Source organism: Ptychodera flava, chromosome 15, assembly GCF_041260155.1.
Source record: "Ptychodera flava strain L36383 chromosome 15, AS_Pfla_20210202, whole genome shotgun sequence".
Lineage (NCBI taxonomy): Eukaryota > Metazoa > Hemichordata > Enteropneusta > Ptychoderidae > Ptychodera > Ptychodera flava.
The window spans coordinates 24549196-24566984 of record NC_091942.1 but is presented as its reverse complement, the minus strand read 5'-3'; the positions used below and the strand labels follow the sequence as shown (position 1 = coordinate 24566984).

Below are 17789 nucleotides of genomic sequence, written 5' to 3'. Positions count from 1 at the left end.
CCCTGGATTTTTGCCGGCCCCCCGGCCGTAAAAACTGAACGGTCCCTTAGTCTGGAGAGGGGCGGTTTGCAAATCAGGCCTTATTCATCGATAACATCATTCTAGGCTAAGCAAAAGCATCCATGGTCAATGTTTTTCAAAACCAAATGTTGCGAAGCGAGTTGCTTGGTATTGTGCATAACTTTCATTTTGTATCTATCACCTGTGTTTCTGAACACGGTTTGCAGGCGGCCGCGCCTTCGCTGTATGCGTATAGTTAATAGCTCTTCACGCGTGAGTTGACGGGCATGAGGCACGTCCAGAAGCAAGTTGGCCTGCATGGTAAATGCTCGTCGTGTGCAAATTCTATTCTTACTCTAACCCCGTGCACTGACTCGACTCTCGGTCCTGTACCGTGGTTCTCTTCTACGATTGGCTGTCAATAGGAAAAACGAAAGTGCCCCTATGATGTTTCGCTGTAGGTCTAATGCAATGCGCATCAAGTGAATCGCGTTACGAGATAGCTTTGCATGGCAGGGCTGTGTTACCGGCGTCATACGGTCTCACTGTGGTGGGAGGCCGTATAACGCCGGTAACACACATGCAGAGCATGTGCCATGCAGAGCTAGTTACGCGACAGACAGAGGCCGCAGTCAGAATACATAATACCTTTGTGAACTTACGTTGAATTTTGTTGTTTGTAAAAAGGGCAAAGTTTTCTTTCTCTAATTCTTACAAAGAGCAGACCATTTACGTTTGGTTTCTCTTTAATTTCTAGGGATTTGACATCTTTTATAGGTTGTCCCCGCTACCCTGGATCCATCCTTGAGGCACGCTTCAACTCGACCCCTTTCTTATCAGTACAACTATTAAAGGTCACTGAGGTACGCCCGCCAGACGCTCTCATAGCACAGCAATCTTTGACATTTTATGCTTCTAGCGTTTGCTCTTGGCAACAGACCTGTTGTGTACCTCTAAATTGAATTGACTCGTTTCTCTGAAAATGTCTTGACAGAATCGCCATCAATAATCCGTTAGAGCTCTGCCGCAAGTACGTGCATGGTGAGCATAGTTTGGCTGGGGCCCACTGTGAGCACCTTCGTAGTTCAGGTCGGAATGAAAACCAGAGCAATTAATAGATATTATCTTAATATACCAGTATTCACCCATCAACACAGTCATGCAACAGACACCCAGAGAGATATGAGACAGTTATGGCTGCTCCGTCCACACCGCTCCTATTTGTCGGCCCTGCAATAAAGACTCTGCCCCCTCGTATATAGTGAGTGTATTCTGCATGTCTGCAGAAAAATCTCGTATTAAATTGTGCGTCCTTTATCTCTAGATGACAGATACAGCTGTTGACAAATTCTGCTGTAGAGATGGCGATATGGGCTTTTGATACAAGAGGAAACCATTCCTTCGTGAAACATTTGACAGGAAAATTCAAAGTTTAATGGTCATTTGATTTCCCGCCATTTTCAAAATCTGGTAATATTATAGGAAACAACATACAATGTCACAGTTGAAAACATTCACCCCTATGCATTACATTTGACCACTCTGTCCAGTTTATGTGAAGATTTCAGTGCAGATAGGCACAGTATCCACGGTTTTTGCCTTTCCGCATTGGGCAAACATTTAATTGAAGTGTATGTTGTGAAAAATAGCACATACAGTCCCAGCGGGTAGTTAATAATAAGTGTATACTCACACCTGAATTAGTACATTCTCACAAACTTACATGTATTTTAGTTTGAAATAAAGTCACAAAAATAATGCTAAAAAATACAGCAAGTGGGGCTTTAAAGCCAATTGAAACTGCCGCCGGCGACATTTTAATACACATGTGCAGGTATTTTTCTTTAATTTGATGGCGCCCCGTCCATAACGTTCTGTTGTATAGATGCGCGACTTTGCCCTTGTAAAAAAATCAACAGTTAATTATTATCTATAGTATTGATAATAGTATTTTTGATAATAGGCTGTGCGAGAGTCATTGAGGTCTCCGATAAAGAACCTCTCCTCCCCCCCCCCCCTCTCTCTCTCTCTCTCTCTCTCTCTCTCTCTCCTCTAAATGAATTGAATCAACAGTTTAGTATTTTCATGTGTCTGTTTTAGCGCCACACTTTCTTTGTGCACGGCATTTTCCAGCTGTCTCGAGCCCCATGGGGTGTCATGGATCCCTGCCCTTTCGTTCTACCCATTTTACGCGGCAGGTTTTCACTTTAGGGACGGACCATTAGATCTTGGGAGGGGGTGGTCACAATGAAATTGTGAACATTTTTTTTTACAATAGTAAATTTCTAAAAAAAAATTTTCCAAATGAGAAAAGCTGTGCTAATTTTTTTTTTCTGAGTAAATTTTTTTTCAGATTTATAATTTTGTTTTAGTTCGACGCTGTCTGAGGATACAATGTACATCCATAACACTAGCGCAAATAAGATTGTGTGCTGTAACCCAAACATACATATGGCCTAGTGATTTACATTGCTGATAGATTTCACGAAATGTTTCAGATCATCTTGCGCACTGAATGTCCAACAGTACTGCCTAATACTGGAACAGAAGGAAATGAAGAAGTGGTGGAATCAGAGACTGATTTTTGCACAACCAATGACAGTCCATCCGTCACTCCTGGTTCTGTAAACAATTCTGAACAGATGATTCATATAAATGAGACAAATCAGAAAAAAGACAATGTCGGCAATGAGTTTCCCTCCCTGTATGATGACAGTGTTCTCCGTAGGATTTTTTTACAAGCGGGTGAAGATGTGGTGCGAAGCGGTCGGGGGGGGGGGGGAGGTCAGGAGAGGGTGTCCCCCCTCCTGCCGTTGAAGCTTTTAAAAAATAGAGATTCAAATGGTGTTATTTGGTGGCACTTGGGGAGTATTTTTTCAGATTACACATCTTTCTCTGAAACATGGTCTTCTTGCTCCTCAGTAGCTTCCTATGTTTTGAAAATTGACTATTTGGGTTTCCTGGCTTCGCTTTCTACTGCGTGGTGAAATGCCAACATTCACCCCGCCAAACATCATGCATATCTCATGATTTACAATTGATTTTGACAAGCTGAGAAGCTGTTTGCAAAATATAGCGAAATTTGCATATTTGTGTTTTTAGGGCAATTTTTGCCCTTTTTGATCAAAACATCTATTTCTCTGTAGCAGCATGTCCAAAATGATTGGATGTGTATAGAACTGGTGAAATTTCAATATTTGTCTTTTTAGGGCAATTTATGCCATTTATGGTCAAAAAATCTGTATTCTCTCAAAGGGCTTGTCCAATTTCTTTGAAATTTGCTACATAAGTCCCTTAAGATTTGTTTAAATCATGCTCTTTTTTTGTGGTGGAAAAATTCTTCAGATAATTGTCATTCAGCATTTGCTACACACAAACGATTAGTCATGCAGATTTATTCAGTATTTGCTATCGAGAAACCTTCAAAGTTCAACCCTTTTGTGTGTTTTTGTGTTGGGATTTGTTGGATAGATGGCATTCTACGTAGTGTATTGTTGAATGTTAAAAATAAGTTGCTGTTGTTTTTAAGGCTGTTTTTTGAGAAAAAAGAACTGAAAATGCCTAATTAAAAGCAAAATAATACATAACGACCTGATATGTTGTTTTATCATTATTGATGTGTTTCTACTTGTTCACCCATTCTTGCATTCATCATTGCAATAAAATGCTATGAAAAAAATGAACCTGATGTGGCCTGCATATGTTCACCTTGATCTTAAAAGGCAAATATAACTTTCTGTCTTGACAACCATACCATAGTTTCAATGCTTTATCTAGTGCACCTGCTTGGTTTGTACGCAGGAAACAAATAGAAAACAGGCTCTATAATTTTATAATTTTCAAGTGATCAGAATACAAAAGTCCTGAAAAGATAAGATGATCACAACTTCCAGTATAAGGGATACAGTCACTCTAAATGTATACAATAAAATTTAAAATGTGCCCGGAGGATGTGCTAAAAATACAGAAAGCTACTTCCTGTCGGTAAAATCTAAAAAAATTCAAGATTTTTAAGACTTTTGCAGATTTTTTTACGCATTTGTATTCTTATTTTTTTTTTTTTTTTGCAAACTAGTTTGAAGATTTTGTTTCCCCTAACTTTCTGCTCTGATTTTTTTTTCTGTTTTTGACCATCCCCCTCCCAAGATCTAATGGTCCGTCCCTTATAATATGATGATTACAGGTGAGAGATTTTTAGACCCAAGCCTGCATTCGGTATTCCATTAACGTCTTAGCTAAAGGTTGAAGGACGGTCAAGACCGACATGCATGCCGACGTGTCGCACGTAGGTGTCTTTGCGTAAAAGAAAGTGGTGAATTCGTAAATTCATCTGTTTCGATGTTTATTTGAATGGAACGGTTGCTTTGTCTGCCTCGGTATCCTTTCATCTGAAGAGAAAGAGAAAATCGTAGTCGTTCGGCTGAAAGAGAATATGCACGTCAAAATGAAAGTGATAGGGCGGGGCGTGGATATCATTTCGAATGCAAGAGTGATGATGTCACAGAGGCGCGAAAAGATATCGTTCGGTGTCGGCAACAAAGAAAAGGGAAAGTGACTGGATATTTTCGCTTGAAGAATTTGTTATCGGATAACCTCATCATTAAAGGAAAGTACAGGCTGCAAGACATTGCTTAACAAAAATGAAAATTATTGAAAAAGGCGTGATTTTGCTCAAAATTTATGCTACGCCTACACAAGTCAAGATAGGACCTTCTCCTTTGATGACATTGTGCTGGTGTCTGTCTGTGTAGGCGTAAGATATATAGTGCACTTGCCCCCAGGCTCGCCTAGGCTCGCCAAACCCCATTTTACGTGCGATTTTTTCAGTTTTATCGTAAATCCTTTGATGTCATTTCCCCCCTAGTGCATAACTTTATTTGATAACTAAAAAGCTACATCAATTCGCCGTTTCATTTCGTTTCGCCTATGAGAAGAAGAGGCGGTACTGTTGAAGATATTGTGACATTGTCTGTTCCCGATACTGTATTTAAAAGCATATATATGGGAGTGCTAGGACCGGTAAACTGATTTCATTTCGTTCCTTCGGTCTTTCGACAATTTTTTCCGTTGTTTCAATCCTCACTCGTGTTTTGATAGTTCATTTGGGTTGTAGTAATCTTTTCAACATCTTGTCGGAGGCATGACCTGTATACTGCACTGATGTACAATTATAACCTTTTCGGGGTTCCACCTATATCACAGGCTTGCCACCCTATCCACACCTTGTCATAGAATTCGGAAACATTTGGATCAGAGTGGCCCTGATAGAGTCTGGGTATATTTTACACCGTCGGTGTAACGACGCCCACAAGTGCCCGGATCGGGTGACACAGCCATGCGGCGACTGTGACATGTGCGTCATCAAAGACAGCCCCCCCCCACACACACACATGCACATAGACTTCAAAACTCTCGACACACCTTTAGGCTAAATGTCGTCACTGACCAGTGATAAAGTTCAACGTTTCTACTCGACAATATAACAGATTATTAAGGTGATCGATTATATCTTCCTGATTTTAATAATCATCATCGTGGTTTTTTTCCAAGTCTTGTCTTCGTTGCTGACAATCCTGTCGAGTATACGCCATAACAGACCTGTCTTTTCTTGCCCCCCGGGGGGGCAGTCTCAATCTGATACAATTTTGACCGAGTTATTTCTGTGTCATGGCCCACTGGTGGAGAGGTGTGCCATTTGAGGCCAAATAAAAAAAGAACATGTAGTTCCAGTAACCTGATCCTTATCCTATTAAAACAACCTTGACCCAACTTTTCTTTGAATTCTTAAAAATTATTATGAATAATAGTTCGCTGCGTCGCAACCCGTTTAAAAACGAAAGTAAAATTGTTTTCGACTGAGTTTCACCTATACCATTTATCCTGTTTTGTCCTATTGACAGTCTTTGTGACTTTTGATCCGTAATCGCGCAGTGAATAGAAGACCTTTGAAGGTTTCTCTGGCAATGCTTTTCGACAGTCCCCTCACGTCAATGAGTCATTAATATACTATTTTATCCAGACAGCGGCATGCTTTTCAAAATATGTGACAACTAAGCACGTTTTCTTTGAAAAATGACGATGCTGTCCTTTTTGACAAATGGCTGACATTTAGGTGATGTGGTTTCTATTTGAATTCGAGGGATAAGAGACAACATACATAAGATTTCGTCAGAATTATACCAAGCTGTCATTAACACAATGGACTGACTAGTAAACCTATTTCATTTCATTCATCCTATACGTACATTGGCCAACCCATCGTCCGCCTGTATGGGTCGTAAGTTCGACTTCAGTCTTCTATTTGTATTTCAATGAGCATCAAACTGCCGGACAAGACTCAAGAGACCTTTGTGAGCGATGATGCGTACACACCCTCGCCGCTCCAGTGCATTCCTGTGTTTCAATTTGATTCAGTGTTTTTTTTTTTTCAACTGGGCTCCTTTCTGTACAGAACACATTCACATTGATGTGTACTTTACTCATTCTCAAATAACTTTAGACGAAGGGTTGACTCAACAAAGAAACCGCAGGCTGACATCTGCACTGCACTGTATAAAGTTTGATCTCCTCAAGAGTTCTGCGTACCACGGATAGGACGACGCAGCAACTCACACGTGCATCATCTCAGACTTCTAACACATTCCCTGAATGGAGGGAGTCAGTGTAACATTCATTGTCTTGGGCGGATATCGTCACCAATGACTCCTCTTTGTAAAGTTCAATATCATCATTTATTGTATAACAGAATACAAAGGTTCTCAGTTATCATATAAATTGATTTTAATATTCATTACCACGACTTTTTTCTGCTGCTGACATTCGTTTCGAACTGCACCGCAGAAAGACATGTCAGTTCCAGTCTGACATCTTTGACCGAATTAGGCCTGCTTTGTGCTGGTGTGCTATATGACCCACCCGCCGGCGGATCTGTGTGCCGTTTGATTTCACGAGGTCAAATTTTAAAATATATATTTTTTTTTCAAAGCAGCTCGGCCTACCTTATTGAAACCCCCACCCGACCTTTTTGTTGCGTTTTTTTTTAAATTATACATGATTTTGCCAAATTTTGCTGTTTTTATAGGTTGTATACCGTTGAAGAGAAACAGAATTCTGGAAGTTCACGACCAGCCTACCCTACTTCCACGAGGCACGTCATTACGTTGGCCTAATGTAGGTCTCTGTGACTTCAACAGCCTTCGCAACCGCGAAATGCAGACTTTGAAAGTCTCTCAGTCAGGATTTCCGAAAGGCGCTTTTGTTCAACTCGGGCCATAGCTGACATTGGCGCACGCACCGTAGGGGTGTGGTGCATAAAACATGCGTGGGTTTCTATGCTTACCGCCACGCGTGGTTTACCGCTGTTGCTTACAGCATAGGAGATAGTGTATATGTCCGTCCCCAGGGGTAGGGGACACGGGGTAAAGGTGTCTTGATCTGAGCACAGGTCTCTTGATGCTATTGTTTATTTTATTTTAATACGTTCGGCCATGATATAATATTGCCAATAAAGATTTATACTACCAACCTTGTGTCTCGGTCTTATGTTGGCGCTGGTTTTGCAAGATTTCTTTTTCTCCTTTACTCTGTGTACTGTATTTGTCCTTTTGACAATCTTACGCAATCACTGTGTTGCGTCTGTTACATGTATCTGCCTTTGATCACGGTCCCTGACCTATGGTCTGATTGCCTAATGCGTCCAAGAAAGCAAGGGTTAGTTACTAATCTGTGGACGATGTCACCAGATTATCACCGGATTAACTTTGACAAAATAATAATAATAATAATATAATAATAATACTTGGTTCTTATATAGCGCACATATCCACAAGTAGATGTGATCAAGGCGCTTTACAATTATTATTGCCCCTGGTCACTGGACCTAATATTATACCACTCAACTCCCTGGGGAGCAGACAACAGCTCACATGTGCAGCCAATAAGCGCAGCAGAGCTAAACACACATAACAACCTCTGTCTTACCAGGTACCCATCACTCCTGGGTGGGGAGAAGCAATGAGGAATAAAGTGCCTTGCCCAAGGACACAACACCACAGCCATGCCGGGGCTCGAACTCACCATCCTTTGATTGTGAGTCCACAAAGTCAACAAAGATCGCACCTGCAGGGGTTTACCCTTTTTATTTTTTATTTTTTTCTTGATTTCGAAAGATGGTCTATGACAGTTTGAGCAAATTTCATTTCGAGGCGTGTACTGCGTTCAAATCATGCCACATCTCCATGCTTCAATATCTGCACCGTTATTGTGCTCGGTCAAAGACCATTCGCTTTATAGTGCCACCATATAGGGGCAGTTCAAATGTCCGTCTCCTGAGGGTTGGGGTAAAGGTGTATTGGTCTGAGCAGAGGTTTCTTCTTGCTATTGTTAACTAATACCCTTAGGCACAGACATGCGAACTGCCCCCTATGGTGCCACTTTGTGGCATGACATGTAGATTGGGGAACAATACTATGACGTAATATAACCGAAGTTGTACAATAGAAACGTGAAAACAATTAAATGTGGACAGGCGTTGCTGCGCCTTGTAAATGCCTAAGTACTATAATCTATGACGTCACTCACACATCGCATTGGGACTTGAACAGATTATGGACAGACGAGACGAGCGATTGTGACAATGGCGCATCGGGATACCCCACAGGCGACCCATTAAGTATTACTGAGTTTTTCAGTTTTCTCTATCATTTTCTCTTCTTTCTTCATGCTCTGAATGATCGGAATAAATAAAATAAATGGTTTATATAACCTAACCTAGCCTCTGTGACTCTTTATTTATTTTACACTCCATTACAAGGACGTATATCTCTCATACACACATGCTGTAATTAATTAGTCAACACAACTAATTATGCTAATCCGTGGACTTATCAGGGATTTTACGGGTTAGTCAACATCGCGAAAGATAGGAATGGTTACTAAAACGGGAAGGTAAGAAGCTCTCCTGAAATGTGTCCAGAAATTACCAAATTGCGGCCGGTCATGACCATTTATCCAAAATCTACTGCAGCCAATATATTTCGATGGCGAGGAAAGCCAGCTACTCTAATTTCAAGCGTGTATATGGTCGCGAACAGTGCAAACCCTACCAGTGCCTTGCCTGCAGCTCATGGCATGAGGACGTCCGTAAAGCAGGAAGTCGGAAGTTGAAACCTTTGACCTTTACGTTGTTTAGATGTGGGCAAACTTGTAAACATATTTCCCAGGGACAAGTCTGATTTTGACTAGGGTCAAAGTTCGTGTGGTTAAGCGTGGTTCTCTCAATCGGGTGGTGTTGCTAAGGTTTTGTCTGCCCACCGTCCGTGGGTGGAGGGACGGTGGTCTGCCTTTCAGTTGAGCTGTGCGTTCTCGATAATTTTGCTGCATTTTTTCTCACAAACATTGGAAATTCGTTTAAGATTTAAGAAACATTGATTTTTATATGAGGAATATTCTAGCTCGTATCCTCGAATTAAATCAGCCGATTTTCTTTGATACAGTTTTTTATATGGTTTGGAGAACTCTTTAGGGCGGCGTCAGATATTCATGAGACAACAACATTTCGTTCATGTAAGGAAATCATATAGCAAGTTCTTCTTGCGCTGTTGCAAACTCTACGAAATATTATGATATCAAAGATGTTTTCCATGATAGTTTACAAGGTTTCTTGTCTAAATTCGAGGAAATCATCAAGAATATCTAAAAAATACTACACGTAATTATGACTACATTTTGTATGTGTAGAGGTGTTGTTTACCGTTCCTAACGTATGTTCTACACGTACGCGACGTATGTTTATCACTGATCAGCTGAATTACGTGTAGGCCTAACTAAACTTCTCCATAACGATATGTTACCGGCAGACATGGAGATGATAGCGAGTAAATAGAAATGACGGTGACTGGTTTACAAAATTAATAGTGCTGGTAAAAATTCTCACAGGCTTCTTAAAGTAGTGGCCGACATCATCGGTGATGTCAGTTTGTGTTTCGATGTTGCGAGGTCACCGCTCAGGTGACTTTAGTGACGGGCTGCACTGAGCCTCGTCAATTGCTTGTACGCCAGAAAAAGAACGGTCTGCGAGTAGTCATGTCGGGAAAAGCTGGACAAACGGCGATAGTTTGGTGATTTTTGAGCGGATTTCTGGTAGTGGTAGGCCCCTGATAACCATGTTGTCGACGAGTGTTGGCAATTTGGGTGGAAAATTTTCGAAATATCGACAAAGTTGCGACAAGCGTGCTGTCGGGCAGCATGGACGTTCCCATGGCTGTGGTGGTGACGTTAAAATCAAAACCAGCCGTAAAAGGCAGAAATCCCGTCCGAAAACACCACAGCTATGGACCCAAAGCTAGCCTAACAGTACAAACGAAGTTTTATAGCCCGTGCGCCGCTTCTTTCGGAAATTTTGTACACTAACAGCACAAGGCGCGATTCAAGTTGAAAATCGAGAATTCCTTAGAATAGTAGCGACCATGGAGCTAGAAACTAGCTCCATGTAGCGACGAACTCTCTTTTATTAGGCGAAAAAAGTAACCGGCGAGATTAACTCTTTGACGCCGTAGAGTCATTCTAGTCATGAGCTTGGTTGCTACCGTATACCAGAAAACAACCGACTTTGACGTCAAAGGCCTGTTGCTGGTACGTACTTTGAGACAGAAATAAAACGATATGTTACCGGCAGACATGGAGTTAATAGCGAGTGCAGAGAAATGAAGGTGACTGGTTTAAAAAATTCACAGTGCTGGCCAAAATTGTGTGCTGCTGCTAATGTGTCACCATTGTGCCTTGAATCACGACGCGGTTTGTAAATTATACTTGGTATATACACTCCCAGAAAACGACGACGTGAAACATACATCTATATAATTTTGTTGAAAAACTCATGAAACGGCCACTCCGGCAACCTTTTTCTGCTTGGTCTGTCGATACTTTCTGGGTGGCATTTGTTACATGGAGCAGGACCATGTCTGCTTAGTTATGTGAGAATTTGGCGCTTGGCAACGAAAAGCATGCGCGTTTCCAGCGTTCCTTTCGATCTAACTTCCCGTTTATTTTTGAATAATGAGCAGTGTTTGTTTGCGCATATCATGAATATATAAGCGTCCACTAGGTTTACGGACGTCCTCGAGACACATTTCCCAAGATCTTCATACCTTCCCCTTTTTCATTAACATCACTATCTTTCCGATGTTGACTAACCTCTGATAAGTCCACGGATTAGCATAATTAGTTGTGTTGACGAATTAATCACAACATGTGTGTATGAGAGATATACGTCCTTGTAATGGAGTGTAAATTAAATAAAGAGTCACAGAGGCTAGGTTAGGTTATACAAGCTAGCCATTTATTTTATTTACTCCGATCATTCAGAGCATGAAGAAAGAAGAGAAAATGATAGAGAAAACTGTGAAAAACTCAGTAATACTTAATGGGTCGCCTGTGGATACACATGTTGCTTTTCAAACATTTCAGAAATTATTGCTTTTTTACTTGTTTTACGGGCCTCAAAGGCAATGCAGACTGCAGTGTGACTCGAATGCGTGTCTGGTGTCTGAATCAGCTAATTTGTACTCCATATGACCGAAAGCAAAGGCGGGGCGGAGGGCTGGGGAGGGGGGGCAATTTGATGCAGATGAAGTAACAGGCGTGAAAAGTCGGGAAAATGTTTAACCCCGTTGAGCGCCAAAGTCTATTTTTGTCCCCTACATAAAATAACCACCGTCAATTTTTCTCAGATTTTTGCCAAAATTTTGAGAAAAAGCCGTAGCCAATGAAATGTCATGTCCATTTGATCCAAAATTATCAAAAAATTACAGGAAAATTCATAAAAATTTGTATAATTTTGCACAAAAATTTTGGCAGGAGAAAATGACAGCGCTCAAAGGATTAAGGTAACTTTGTGAAGTAAAACTTCCCGCTGTAGCTGTGATCAAAAGTTTGCTAAAAAAACCTACTGGACGATAACAGAAGAACCTATTACATCAACGCAGAATATGCCGTAGCTTACCTTGAACTAACAAAAAATATGTTTTTGTCACCCTGCCAATAACAACCGGGTGGGTACTATTTTCAATCAAACTAAAACAGTTTACGGTATGCTGTTGTGGAAGATTAAAGAATCCTTTCTCCGAAATACATTGGACCCCAGGAAGGGATGGCTGTTCTCGGAAACACGGAGCGACGGAGTTGGACAGCGTGCCAGTCGCGTGACTGTCATCTGGCCATCACTGGCACGTTTCTGGCCATCTGCAGGAAAAGCAAAAGCACTTCAAACACGTTTACATGATTTGCTCAGCGCTGTTCTAATCAATGTCGCTGCCCATTTCGTTGAAAAAAGTTCTAGTTCGAGAAAGGCTGAAATTTGTTGAAAAAAAATTGGATTTCTGTGATGCAAAGTGTTTTTGATGCAAAGCGAAGGTGTTGGAATATATCCACCGATTACAGTACAGCCGCGCGCGTGGCCGACTCGCAGCGATTTCGAAGCTGTTATCCAATTGGTTGGCAGAATCGTACCGTTATAATGAAATAATACAAATAAACTCCCTAAGTTGCTGTGAATAGTGACAATCGACCAATCAGATATAACCTTGCAAACACGCTGCGAGTCAGCCGCGCGCGTTCAGTGAGTATTGTTTTTTTTATGGTTAGGGGGCCTGTGATTTCGCATTTGTGTCTGTGTCGCTCCATTTTCGCCGTGGCAACCGGTTCCTGGTAGACACTACCAGGGACAATTGAAAAGTTTGCCTCATTGTACATGCCGTGCTATTGTGGTAGTTGTCTGAGATACGACGTTATGCTGCATCGCCTTTTTACTACAAAAAGGGTAGAGGGGCAAGGCCTCGAAATTTACCCTCAAACTATTTACCCCCCCCCCCCAATATTATCCAATCCCATACTATACAATGCTATAAAACTATTAGAATACATTTTGTCGCATGGAATCTTATAACCCTGAGAAATATTACGACTTTGGAGCCTAAACTTTGGAGCCTAGCCACTAAGCCAAAATGCAACTTCCACGTTCCTAGGAAAATTATTGTCTGATTTTACATGGAACGCGTATGTTTTTTTCCAAAATTTTCTCACGTTTTCCAGGCAATCTTCATGTTTACAATGTTTTTCTCAAAAGAAGCATTTAACCCCTCGTCACCGCTCCGTCTTCTGAGAAGTACCAAATCAACTTCAATATACTAGTATTGTACTACAATAATACACAATACTACAATATGCTACAGCGGGGGTGATTCATTTGTTACACGACAAACAGACGCTATCATTTGTGCGATGTAGCTTTTGGCGGGCGAAGAAAGGCTTAGAAATATGTTGGAAAGGTGAAATACACTAGTTGTAAATTTACGCTCTGATCAGTCGGGCGACCCATTAAGTATTACTGAGTTTTTCACAGTTTTCTCTATCATTTTCTCTTCTTTCTTCATGCTCTGAATGATCGGAATAAATAAAAATAAATGGTTTATATAACCTAACCTAGCCTCTGTGACTCTTTATTTTTTTACACTCCATTACAAGGACGTATATCTCTCATACACACATGTTGTGATTAATTAGTCAACACAACTAATTATGCTAATCCGTGGACTTATCAGGGATTTTACGGGTTAGTCAACATCGCGAAAGATAGGAATGGTTACTAAAACGGGCCCCTTTTTCATTAACATCACTATCTTTCCGATGTTGACTAACCTCTGATAAGTCCACGGATTAGCATAATTAGTTGTGTTGACGAATTAATCACAACATGTGTGTATGAGAGATATACGTCCTTGTAATGGAGTGTAAATTAAATAAAGAGTCACAGAGGCTAGGTTAGGTTATATAACCATTTATTTTATTTACTCCGATCATTCAGAGCATGAAGAAAGAAGAGAAAATGATAGAGAAAACTGTGAAAAACTCAGTAATACTTAATGGGTCGCCTGTGCTCTGATCTGTCGGTAGGCCGTGTAACTTATAGCAACAACAAGCAGGTACACAGCGTTGTCGAAATTCACGTGACACTCATGTGATTTATCGCAAAATACACGTCGACAAGTGTTCATGCAAAGCCCTTTTCTTTTTAGCCTACCTTCCGGTTGTTGTCTAACCTTTTTATGACGCTCGACGATGCCTCTGCTTTGTAAACAAAAATGAAATTGTTTGGCTTAAACAGTTTCGTTCGCAGTAAAGGGGCATAAATTCGCCATACTGAATTCAACATGATAGCAAAGGTCAGATTAACAGACGCGTTGACCGATGTTCACCGTGATTTGCATGTTATCCGACCTGAATGCGCGATTTCGTAGAAGCTGGTCCCTTGTGATCGAAGTATTGAAGGTAAGTTAGAGGGTATTAAGTTCTATGCACCAATCACACCGCCATTTACATAACGATGCATATATTATCTTCGAACACATGAACATGTTTATTGCGGCAACCTGTACCTCAGACAGTGTAGTTGGTGTCTCAGCCTATAAAAGAAGACTAATGCATGTTGGGAGCAAGCGTAATGCCCATAAGCGGTGGTGACACTCTCAGAGAGCATGGGCATCCATGCTCGTTCCACAAAATTTGAAGATACCCGTAATCTGGGATTTTTCAACTAAAAAAGTCCCCCTTATTTTGAGAAATATGGGAGAAAATACGACCAAAAATACCCCCTTACTTACAAAATCCAGGGGAGGGAGACGTAATATTAGAGTTAGGTCAATGCTGAATTATTATTGTTTTCACATATATTAACACATCAGAGTCTGAAAGAAACCGTTAACTTTGGAACAAGAGTGTCAAACTCATAAAATTCATTAGATTTCGAATAACAGTTTTAAGCCAGATCAAATCATAGGAAACGCACAATGAAACTCTTGGTGAAGTTTTAGTGTCTAATAGATATTTCCTGGAATATTTCAAACTTTCTTAGGCAAGGTTTTTGGAAAAGTACCCCTTTTTCTCGATTTCACGGACCCGTGATAGGGAATAAAAAACACTCCCTTCCCCATGATTTTAGGAACACCGATTTCCCCCGACAGTGACACCACCGAGCCATTTTTGCGGGAGGGTTCCGTAAACTGGGTCGTGACTGCGGGCAGGTAACATGTCGGTACACACATCTTGGTATAATGTGACAAAAAAGGCGAGAGAATACTGCAATCGTGACATCATCTCCTATTGCAATTTTCCCCTAAAATGCTGTAAATTTGACCGTACAAATGCTTCGCATTTCAATTGTTTGTCAGTGGTGTTTTCCTGCCGAGGTGAACCCATATTCATTTGAGAAAAATATCTAAGGTTAATCTCTATATCTTGGAAAAAATTGAAATGACAAATTAAATAAATTCTTGAGTATTTTAAATTATTGAAGAAATTTACGAGTAATAAAGCATTTTTAATCTATCTCCGGTTTTGTTGCCCAAACCTGGCTACTATCCACGAAACGCTATTTCTTCTCTAGCCAACCGGAGCTGCACCAGATCGTACAACAATCACCCTACTTGTAGACTAGACTTTGTTCAAGTCTGTGATTTGTGAATGTGTTAGTGTAGTGAAAGCGACACAAGACCCCCAGGGGAGCTTCACCAGAAATCACACTACTGCGCAGACTCAAAGGTAACGCCTTCGATCACCTACTAGGAAAACCTGACCTGGGCAGCCAAATTTCAAATAGCTTTGTATGAAATAGAAGATCGAAGAGATACAAGACAACTTTTGCAAGTGATTTTATTTGTCAAAAATTCACCGACTTGAACCAAGTTTACCCTACTAGCTCTTTGAGACACAAATGTTTCACCTTTCGCCGCTTTTGTTGCGGGTGGGGCGTCCATGACATGTTCTTTTAGCAGTTCGTCTGACCAGACCATAGCCAGCAAATCTACATAAATTAACATACATGAATGTGCTATCTTTTGCCTTCTGCAGCTCGCCTGGGTGACCTGTATATAGCTTGCTGAGTTTATCTGTGAATACGCTGTGGCGTATGGATGGCGCCCAGGTCAAGGATCATTTTGAGCTACTTCAAGATTATTCAGACGAAAAAATATCCGTAGCTGAAAAGTTCGAAGAAGAACGGTTCGTACCATAATTTCTGCAACTTACTCCCCAATAAAGACGAGAAGTCTGAAAAGTTGAAAGACATTTTGAATTCTGAGAAACGACCGTTTCAGCAAGATCACAAATGCACGAAATGTTCTGGATATAACACCGTTCTTGCACTCCCTCTCTCCCTTCCTGCCTCCCCTCTCTCTCACTCTGTTCTTGTCTGTCTCTGCCTGACTCTAGCTGGATGCCTGTTTTAATATACGTCACTACAGTTGTCTGCCTCCCTCTTCAGTTGTGTGTCCGTCTACCGTGACTGCTTGAAGAATCCTGATAATTGAACAACTGTAAAAAAGACTCAAAGGTCAAAACAAGTGGAGGGTTCTCATTGTCTCGTTTACGAGGAAAAGCAACGCCTTATCGAACCGTGGTGACCCACAGGCGCCCGTGGGTTGGGTAGTCTGCTGGGATCGATCGATCGATCGATCGATTGTCTGCTCCATCTATCGATCCCGTTCTGCGTGCTACTGCAAGGGATTATTTAGGTTGCAGCACAGTCACCTGTGTTCTATCCCGCTCTGCGCCTATGCGCCCCATAGACGTGTGTTTATACATGCCTCTTCTAAACTTAAAGCATATGCACACACGTCTGTTGGGAGCATGGGCACAGAGCGGAATAGAACACTGGTTTGTCTGGGCACACAGTCCATGTAGCGACAATGAGATGCAAATGATATGCGGTCAAGGTCTCCTCAACTAACTTTCAGCTGGTTCTTCACTTTCTACTATTTTTATAGTATTTTTTACAAAGGCACAGACTTATTTCTACCTGCAACTTAAACTGATAGTGATTTTGTAGCTCATTCTTTACTGTTTTTCATAGTTTTGGTAGCCAGTAACAGACACTTCGTGTTCGTGTCGGCTACATGGACGATCTGCCTGTGTCTGTGGTTGCAGAGGCGAGCAGATTAATCGAGTCCAAGGATCGACAGATCGAGCAGAGAATCTATCGATTTAGCAGACTACCCATCCCACGAACTCCTGTGTGGTGACCGAAGCAACACAATCTCCATGTAACTGCCACACACACCATTATAGCTCGAGGCGAATGTTTCATGCAAACGCGGCAGACCGACTACTAAGTCGCATTTGAAAATAACATCACGTGTACGATCGCTGGAAAAAATATCACCATATACGACAGTCCCTTCCAACTTCCATCACTTTGCAGTAAAGTTTCAAGCTTGTCAATGCTTTATCAATTGACATTAATGGCGTAAGGTCGGAATTTAAGTTTCGCCACAATGTTTGGAATTGTTTACCGTTGGCGGCGTTTTACGTCGTATGCGTTTTGGAATCTGGAAGTATAAAAAAATATAGATCGGGTAGGGATTGAGATATCAGTACCGGTATTAAGTTCATTTTTGATCAGACATTTCCATGAAAAGTTCGGTAATTACGGTCAGAAGTTCTCTGTAACGTAGTGCATTTCTAAATTGGCTTATTGTCAAGAGAGTTGAAAATAGATCCTGTTATCACAAGTTTTGTTTCCTGTTAATGACCCTGTGCACCACCTCTCTTATCTCACTTTACTCGATAAAATACACACTGACTACAATAGTGAAGCTGCCTACTGGAAGTCCCGACTTTAAAGGGATTTGTGAGGTAACCGATATCTAAATACACGGCATTCCTGTATGAGTCAGCATCCCGGATTAGTAGTTTGCAAGGACGGTCACGCGCCCTTCTCGGGTTAAACCAGTTAAACA

The 17789-nt window shown here is 41.2% G+C and overlaps 1 protein-coding gene across 3 annotated transcripts in view; it reads left to right on the top strand.

Moving 5' to 3' along the window:
- LOC139151622 (serine--tRNA ligase, mitochondrial-like) overlaps positions 1-17789 on the top strand; it is a 42988-nt gene that overhangs the window by 10987 nt on the left and 14212 nt on the right. The window contains exon 2 of one of the 3 annotated variants that reach the window (XM_070724542.1): positions 15904-16053. The exons of the other annotated variants lie outside the window; for them this stretch is intronic. The gene's annotated coding sequence lies outside the window, so the exon portion shown is untranslated. The remainder of the gene's footprint in view (positions 1-15903; positions 16054-17789) is intronic. 3 annotated transcript variants of the gene reach the window in all.